The sequence below is a fragment of the Lissotriton helveticus genome, chromosome 12, assembly GCF_964261635.1.
Source record: "Lissotriton helveticus chromosome 12, aLisHel1.1, whole genome shotgun sequence".
Classification (NCBI taxonomy): Eukaryota; Metazoa; Chordata; class Amphibia; order Caudata; family Salamandridae; genus Lissotriton; species Lissotriton helveticus.
The window spans coordinates 138630198-138639168 of record NC_136073.1 but is presented as its reverse complement, the minus strand read 5'-3'; the positions used below and the strand labels follow the sequence as shown (position 1 = coordinate 138639168).

The 8971-nt window shown below is 41.9% G+C and overlaps 1 non-coding gene across 1 annotated transcript; it reads right to left on the bottom strand.

Moving 5' to 3' along the window:
* Positions 1-2062: 2062 nt before the first annotated feature.
* Positions 2063-2137, bottom strand: TRNAT-AGU (transfer RNA threonine (anticodon AGU)). The gene has a single exon. It is a non-coding gene; the product is annotated as a tRNA-Thr (tRNA).
* Positions 2138-8971: the final 6834 nt, after the last annotated feature.

The window sequence follows — 8971 nt, the reverse complement described above, 5'->3', positions numbered from 1 at the left end:
AGTGAACGCCGCGCGCCGCAATATTGTATTTGTCAAGCGCGACCAAGCAAAAAAATCCGCTGCGTGCGAATTTGCTAATTTTCCGCAAATTTGCGAGAATTCGCGGATCGCGAATTTGCGGAAAATTCGCAAATTCCGCAAGCGGAACGGATTTTACGCCCATGCTTAGTTTCAGCTGTTTCTCCTCTTGAATGCGAGTGGCTCAATTTGATACTTAGAATAGCAAAAATAGATAGGGCAACCTATAACACAAAAAGAGCAAAATGTTTGAGTTTGTCGGATAATTGGGGAAAGACTACACCTCCTTAAATAGGATGTTTTCTAATCTTCCTATACCACTTGCTGGTTTTTGTCTTTTCTTTTTCTCTTTTTTATTATTTCCTTAGAGGCATATTATTTTGGTGTCTGACTGTCCTATGATTAGGAATCAGCATTACAAGTTGTGTGGGATTGTCCAGGAGTGGCCAAGATGGATTGGCAGTTCTGGTGAGGTAAATCTGTAAGTACCTGTTGATTTGGAGTAAAAGGAAAGGCGGCTAGGCTAGGGGGGGGGGGCTGAGATGTAACACATCTCCTCCTTAAAGGAGCGATCGGGCACCCCACACATCGCATGCCTGAAAAAAAGCCGGAATTCCATTTTATCTCCAATCATAAATCGTTGTCACAAATGTGGACAAAAAAACTCTGTAAATGTGTGCTCCTAAAGTAGTAAAATATACCAGGTGAGGCATCTACAACTGGGTGCAATGCTGAAGACACAGCTTCAGTAATACAACAATATCTGAAGCACAGGACACATTCTGACAGTGATGGCCTCAGGACGAGTGAAAAGACTTCAGATGTTGCCTCTAGAACTGGGTACAAAACGCCAGACATGACTGTGATAACAGGAGACAATGTGCCTAAGTTGATTTTCAAAAGTAACAACAATCCTCCTAGTGAGGTTTTGAAAACTTTACCAGAAGTTCAGACAGAACTGTGGTGCAGATTTATAAGCCCCTTGCGTCACTTTTGCGTCACTTTTAACATAGGAAAAGTGACGCAAAAGTGGCACAAGGGGCTAATAAAAAAGCCTCTCTGTGTACATCTCAGATCGACCGGAACTTGCCTGGTTAAAATTCCAAAAAGCAAGAATGGGCATGCGCTCATTCTGCTATCTGGCAGGTAAAAACTGAAATGCACTGCCTTTTCCTGAAAATATTAAAAACCTGGCTTTTCCAGCTTTGAGTTTTTCTGGTGCTCCTTCTTCCCTTGTTTCCCATGCCCTGCACCTTTTATCCCTTTTCGCAGGGACACACCAGTTTATGTAACCAGGCGATTTATAAGTGATATTATTATTATTATTATTATTATTAATATTATTATCATTATTACTTGACACAATACCCTAAGGGGACTCTCCAGAACTAGGCACACTACTTCAGAGGGTTCCGGGCTTGGGTCACAATAGGCTAAACTAGTCTCTAAAGTAGTAACTGTTCACACACATTATTCTAAAGGAGCCTTTTGGACATGTGCCCAGCTCCCCACACAAGTGCTGTGCTCACTGTCCACTTGTAAAAGTGCTTCCGTTTCATGATGGTTTTATTACCGCTCCCTCTGCACCCCAACGTCACTTTAGGCCTACTCACAGCCTTATCATGTAAGTGAAGCTTGCAACGCCACTGCCTGTGCTATAATCATCTGTACTCTGAAGCTAAATTTACACTGCTGCTGCCTGTGCTGTGCCTGTTCTTGAGGCACTGAAGCTTGAACCTCTTCTGCCCCTTTAGTAACCGTGTCAGTAATGGAAGGTTACTCTAGTGCTGTTTGTGCTGTACTTGTTGTTTGAAGCTTGCATTACTGATGCCCAGCTTGCACTTTGAAGCGAGTACAGCTTAAAAAAGAATGTTCACTACACACCCAAACTGATTGGCTTTGAAAATTAAAGACACTGGTGATTGGTGGTACAATAAATTGCCATTTAAATACCAAAAACATCTTTAGTTTCGAAGGAGGAGCATTGTGTACACGTGGAGCAACTTGGTTTGCAGAGAATGAGCCTTTTAACAAACAATATACCAGACACTGCTGAGATTCGAACTCAGGAATCTCCTGTTTACTAGACAGGCGATTTAACCAACTAAACCACAGTACCTTCTATAGCTCTGAGCCCACACTGTGTCTGGCGTAACTGTGCATCAGTGCATATATTTCTGTCTCTTGGGTATTTTCTAGTTGCTACCAACAAGAAAATAGAGTAGAAACCCTGATATTGGAATGGAAATTTTTTAAAGAGGGTCACGAAAAACGTATATCATTATACGTGCATATCTGTATTTATTTTGGAAAGTTTACACTGGTGTACGAAAAGCGCAATGCATACGTTAAACTAAACAAGAGTACAATGATTTAAAGGTCACCAATATATACAAGATAATTTCCTGATGCCTACATAAGACATGTGCTCTTTCCTTCACATCTCGTGACCGCTGGAAATCCCACGGAGAAGAAGACGATGAACCGCTACTCTCGGGGAGAAAGTGTCACCTTTAGTGACGCGTCCCCGGTTCAAACAGAGCTTCAATAAGCATTTACAATGCAACTGTCTCGCCTTTGCAAAAGTTAGAGCTATTGGCATTGTAAATGACAACATTTTTATTTATGTGTTGGTTTTGAAAACAGATAAATAAATGGCATTGTCATTTACATTGCCAATAGCTTAATCGCTCGCAAATGCGAGACCTATTGCATTTGCACCCACACACACACACAGAGCCACACACACACACAGAGCCACACACACACACACAGAGCCACACACACACACACAGAGCCACACACACACAGAGCCACACAGACATAGAGCCTCCCACACACACTCAAAGCCACACACACACACACACAGAGCCACACACACACAGAGCCACACACACACACACAACCACACACACACACACCATGGAGCGGGCTCGAGGTTCGTGCGTGAGAATTTAGTCAAATTCGTCCACTTCTACTCGGAAAGCCCTGGATGTGAAAAAAAGGAGGGCATGTGAGTACGCTTTTAAAGCATCGTAAGGAACTACAGGCAACCTTAAATAATCTGTAGTCTGTATTTTCAAGCATTTAGAAGCCAACAAACTATATGCATTTATCCCTCAAATAAATGCATATAGTTTGTTAGCTTCTAAATGCTTGAAAATACAGACTACAGATTATTTAGGGTTTCCTGTAGTTCCTTACGATGCTTTAAAAGAGTACTCAAAAAAGAAATATATATATATATATATACACCAGACGGGGAGAGAGGATGCAGTCGAGTGCTGCGTAAGGAACTTGCCAGATAAGACTTTCCTCCTAAATTGAACTCGCTATGTTGATGCGGGGGACAAGTGTATATCGATGCCAGCATGACTGGGAAGCCACTGGGCTGTTCGAGAGGAAGCTTCACTGTATGTTTTCACTCAGGATAGTATACATGAAAACCCGGCATGGATTAACGCCATAGTGACTGAGGAGGCTGGGATAACATCAAAAGCCAATCAGAGCGAAACATGACTCTTTTAAACCAGCCCCCAGTTGGAACAACTATCACTTGATGGAACAAGGCACTGATGAAAGCCGACAGGCTGAAACGCGTCTGCCAAGCGTTTCCACCAATTCCAAACTCGAGCGCCTTAATTTTGGAATAAAAGCTGCTGACAAGCTCTGAGCATGTGTCGGACTCGTTTTCTCTTTTGGGGAAAGGGGACTGGTGTCTCTATATATATATATATATATATATATATATACATATACATATATACACACACACACACACACACACACACATAACACTCATATATATTATATATACACACACACATATATAGTATAGATCATATACATATTATATATATATTTATATATACACATACATACACACTATATGAATCCCTTGGGTGTTTTTTTCAGTTCCCTGACAAAAGTAAAGTGCAGCAGATAACGAAAAGTTAGAAGCAAAGCGTGGCACTATCTAATTTAATTCTAACAACTCGCAAGAATTGGAAAGCATCTTTTTTTTAAAGTGGCATAGTTTGTAATTTAAACATTTGCCCTTGGCTTTCAGAAAAGGAAACCCCTTAGGTTGTGATACTTGTGTAGTCAACAGTTTGCTCAATTTGATTCCAGAATTCGGACATACACTGGTAAGAGCACACATTGCCATTTTATGAAGTTGCGCTCAGTTAAAACTTGTGAAATAAATAGAAAAAAATACAGCAACAAGCAAGTTTGTGAACCAAAATTGTGAGCAATTTATTTGCTTACAACCATTCCGAGATCCAAAACCCCCCGAAACCCACGCAATTTGTATTTACCGGCGCCTGCACAATTTGTATTGAACATTGCGCCCAGACTGTAATGGGGTTTTCTCTGCAAATCAATGTGCTGCAGACATTGCGTCAGAAATATGGTGCGTTAACTGCCGTGTATATTTCTGAGCTGTGTTTGGTACTGCCTATATACACACTCACTGCTTGTTACCGGGCTGAGCTATAGATAACAAGATTTGTTTAGATGCAGGCTTAGCTTCATTTGGCTCCCGTCTACCCTTTAATATAGCCAGGGCCACTGGAACTGTGTGTTTTTTGTGCAGCCGTAGCTTATTTAGCCTAATTATGAATTTGCCCAAATTGGCAAAGTTTGGGTGAAATTTGCGAATTTGCGGTACGCGAATTCATGCAAATACGTACTCGTGGTCCGCAAAATTCGCAAATCTGTGCGAATTTGAGAATTTTTTATTTTTGCGTGTTCGCAGGGTTTTATTTTGGCGCATCTACCGCGAAGTTACCCATGCGGTCATACATGGGCGCGGTCATCTTGTCTTAGTGTTCGCGTTGCATATTTCCGTTTCCGGGGCTAATTGCATGCTCGTGTTGGACATTTCCTGCGTGCGGGGCGCAATTACGTGATCGCGTCCGTTTTTGCATGCTCGCGGGGAAAATATTGCGCAAACTTACCCACCTTGTCGCAATGGGCGCGGCCATCTTGTTTTTCATTTATTGCTATGGTTCTGGGCATTCTTTTTCTATCCTGCTTTTATCTTTGTAATCCTTTGTTTGTTTGAACTTTTTTCTGATATTTTTTACTCATTATCTATCCCTCTATTTTTCTACATCTATATTTTGTGGTTTTTTTCAACTTTTTGTTACTTTAATAACTACTTTTTTTGTTTAGCTCTCTCTTATCTTTTCTTTACCTTTTTTCCCTATTCTTTTCTTCTTTCACCCAGGCCCATGGCAAAGGGAGCCAGCAAGTCTAAGGGGAAGGGTCCCGCACCCCGTAGCCAGCTCCCTTGCGGGCGCTTAAGGCGGGAGGAAGTAACTGCCCGGGAGATCTATAGCACGGTGGAGATGGCCGCACTGGTTTTCTTTGTCCAGTGCCACCTCCCCAAGACCGTCGCAGCAGGCGGCAGGCCCGGTACCGGGTACGGGCTCCGGGAGCGTCGCTAGCTGTGGGGGAAGGTGTGCCGGGCCATGTATCGGGAGTATGGGGTCTGGCGCACCTACAACCAGGCAACGCACCGGTGGTCCGACATCCTGGATCGGGACCACGACCTGCTCGACCTGCTTGGTGTGGAGATCCCTGGGCTTGGTGAGTAGTAGTAGCTATTTAATCACTACTTTGTTTTCTCCTGCTCTGTGTTATTATAATATTGCAAATATTTGTTTTTTCCGAAGAGCAAGAATGCTGCCGATTACATTGCAGGTAAATTATGTTTCAAAAGCTTCTGTGATTGCAGGAGCTCGCCTGCTCACTGGCCGTGCTACTATGCTTACTTGTTTTCAATTTTGTGCTCATTTGGCATGGGTGATTATGTAAGAGTGTACTTTACAGAAGTGCGTAATGCTAGACACTAGAGATTACATTGCAGGTAAATTATGTTTCAAAAGCTTCCGTGATTGTAAGTGCTCGCCTGCTCACTGGCGGTGCTACTATGCTTACTTGTTTTGAATTTTGTGCTCATTTGGCCTGAGTGATTATGTATCAGTGTACTTTACAGAACTGCATAATGCTTGACACTAGAGACTCAAGTCCAGTCCTTCCTTTGTACTCATGCCACTAAGAAGAGATAGTGGTGGTGGATTGATAGTTTGAGTATATTATGACTGGTTATTTAGTAGGAAACTTTTTAGTGGTCTGCAATCATGGCGGAGTGTCTATGTCACTTCGCGTGCTGCTAGTGCTGCCTGCCAGTCCTAGTAGATCCTTTTTGTAGTTGGTTTAGTCAGTTACATAACTTTCCAAGTAGACGGTCCTCGAATCCAGCAATACTAATATCCTAGTAGACCACATCAGATAGGTCAATAAATGTAGTGCAATTGTTGTCTAATATGTTGTTATAGTTTCTTTGAAATGTTTGATTTGGTTGACAACATTCATCCATGTTTGTGTCTTTCTTTCATGTTGTACATCAGGTCCCCCCAGGGGCAAGAGGACAGAGGAGGAGGTAGCAGCGCCGGCAGAGCAGGAACAACAGGAAGGCCAGGATAGGTCCGCCGAGGGCTCCTCTGCTGACCCCAGTAAGTTTTCCTGTTAATATTATTATTATACTTCCCTAACTTTTACAGCACCTATTTATTCCAAAAGTTCCTCATAATTCTATTTTTTCCTAAATCGTCTTTGATCTTCTTGTAGACTGTTTCTAAATTCTTATCCTGCCTCTACTATGACTCTCTGTGCTACTACTAGATTATTATTAGTCTGTCTGTGTAGCTAGCTAAGCTTGCACAGTTGGCAAAAGGTGTACTGTTAAACAAAACTCCTATTCAGCAATAGCTCTAGGCGCTGAGTGCAGTCGTCTGGGTTGTCCATAATGTCTATTGAAGTCTTCTAAATGTTTATGCTTTGACAATTCCCAACAATAACATGTCAATGGCCACCAAGAATAAGATACTAGTTTACTTTTTGATTGGATAAGAGGATATACTACTTCTGTTGCAGGGACTATTCTGCACATACAGAACTATGGACAAGAAATAGGGCATTGGTTATAAATTATAATAGGCACAGTTAGACTTTCCACATACCTCAGTCATAACAGAAGTTGAACCCCCAATCTCCTTACTGACTAGCTAGTGTGTCAGAGAGTTATTATTTAGCTCCCGAATGCAGCGATGATCCCCAATGATTATTACAACCTAGAACATAAGACTATGGAGTCAGAATCCCGACCTCTCAGAGTCACGGACTCATGCTTGCCAATTGCAAACCCCTTCGCTCACTCACTCATTACCAAAAACCACAGAGTCTAGGTAAGTTTTAAAGCTTTATTAAAAGTAAACAACTAGCTCTGTGTGTACTCTGTAAAAATGTAAATTGTGCATTATATAAAAACATTTATTAAAATCAATGTCATATAACAAACGGTGAACGACTGAAAAGTGGCTGATTTCACACATTAATTGAGGGAGAGCCCTCACCTGGTTGGAACTTAAAGTCTTGGTGGGGATGAATCGTTGACGACTCCGCCTAACATATGATGATGATCTTGCTCTTGTTCGTAGAAGGGAAGCTTCTGTCTGTTATGAGAAAAAGGGTGTGTGTTAAAAGCAAGCATTCATTAGTTGTGTCAAAAAGTGTAGCATCACATGTTATTACTAAGCATAAATCAAAAACACCCTTCCCTGAAGAAGGGGAAATTTTTAGTTTAGACTAGAGAGTCACAAATTATTAAATTTGTTTATGTAGTACTAGTAACTTTTTTCATTCCTAGACAAAATAGGGAGTGGTGTATATGGCATCTAAAAATATTAAATGTTTTTTCTAGGTGTAACACCATCGGCACAGCCAACCACCAGTGCCAGGGCCAGCGCGGAGGTGGGCACTCCAGGGTCGGATGCAGTGCCACAGCCAGCAGGATCTGCTGTGGGGGGATGCCACGGTAGTGGCGGGCAGTGGTAAGCTATTATATTCCTTACTTATTGAGATTGCAGAGTGGGCTCTCTGCAGGGTTGTTCTGTATATGTTGTAGAGTACAAGTACACTTTACTGTTAAGAAGACTTACAAATTTAGAACTAAGTTTTTTGTCAGCTAGGTAGAAGACAGTCACCCTTGACTTCTCATTAGCAATAGCGGCAGGAGTTAACGAGTAACCAATGGCCTCCTCTAAATTTGAATTCAACTCAGCTGTGAAAGTTTTATCGAGAAGCCAAGTCAGATCAGAGATGAACTTGATGGATGGGATGAGCAAAAAGGGAAAGGAGGGTGTAAGGAAGAACGAGCAAGTGCAAATTAATGACTAGCAAAGAATGATACTTGTTTTTGAATGCTGCCCGAGGTGGCTGGGAATCTGATGCATGGCCGGTTGAAGGCTGAAGCAAGGATGGGTGGAAGGAGAAAGAAAAGAGGACTGCCTTGGTCGGTGAAACAGAAACTTTATGTGTGCGCAATACATCCTTTGGTTCAAAATTCTAATGCAAGTCAAGCACGGATGCATGGCTGGCGTTTTACAAAATAAAATAAAAAGGTTGTTTTTCGGTGAGAAAAAGTAAGGTTTGTCCAGTTGAGAGTCAGACATTAAGAAGAATGATTGACATTTACTTTCAATGGATGGATGCCTGCCTGCCTGGATGGTATCTTCCTCATAGTTAGCATAGGTGTATGTAGACAGAGCAGACGGTCACTGGATGAAAAGTGTTACTTTGAAGAGCATGTAACATCGCACGTCTGTGCCAGAGTAGCAAAGCCGAGGTAAGTAGAAGTGGCAATTTTTCAGAATACTACCATGACTAGTAACAGTAGTTTGCAAGCACAGCATATATCCGGCGATTACGGTGACCACTCACTCACTACCTCTGTTAATAATGTTTTTACAACTCTGTCATTCATGTGTGGCCTATCAGTGTTCACTCAATCAAAAACAAAGCACCTAAATGTCATCCCATATGTAGGCAAATATCCTGTGAAGGGATAGATGATCATATTATTTATCTTCTTCATTTTCCTTTT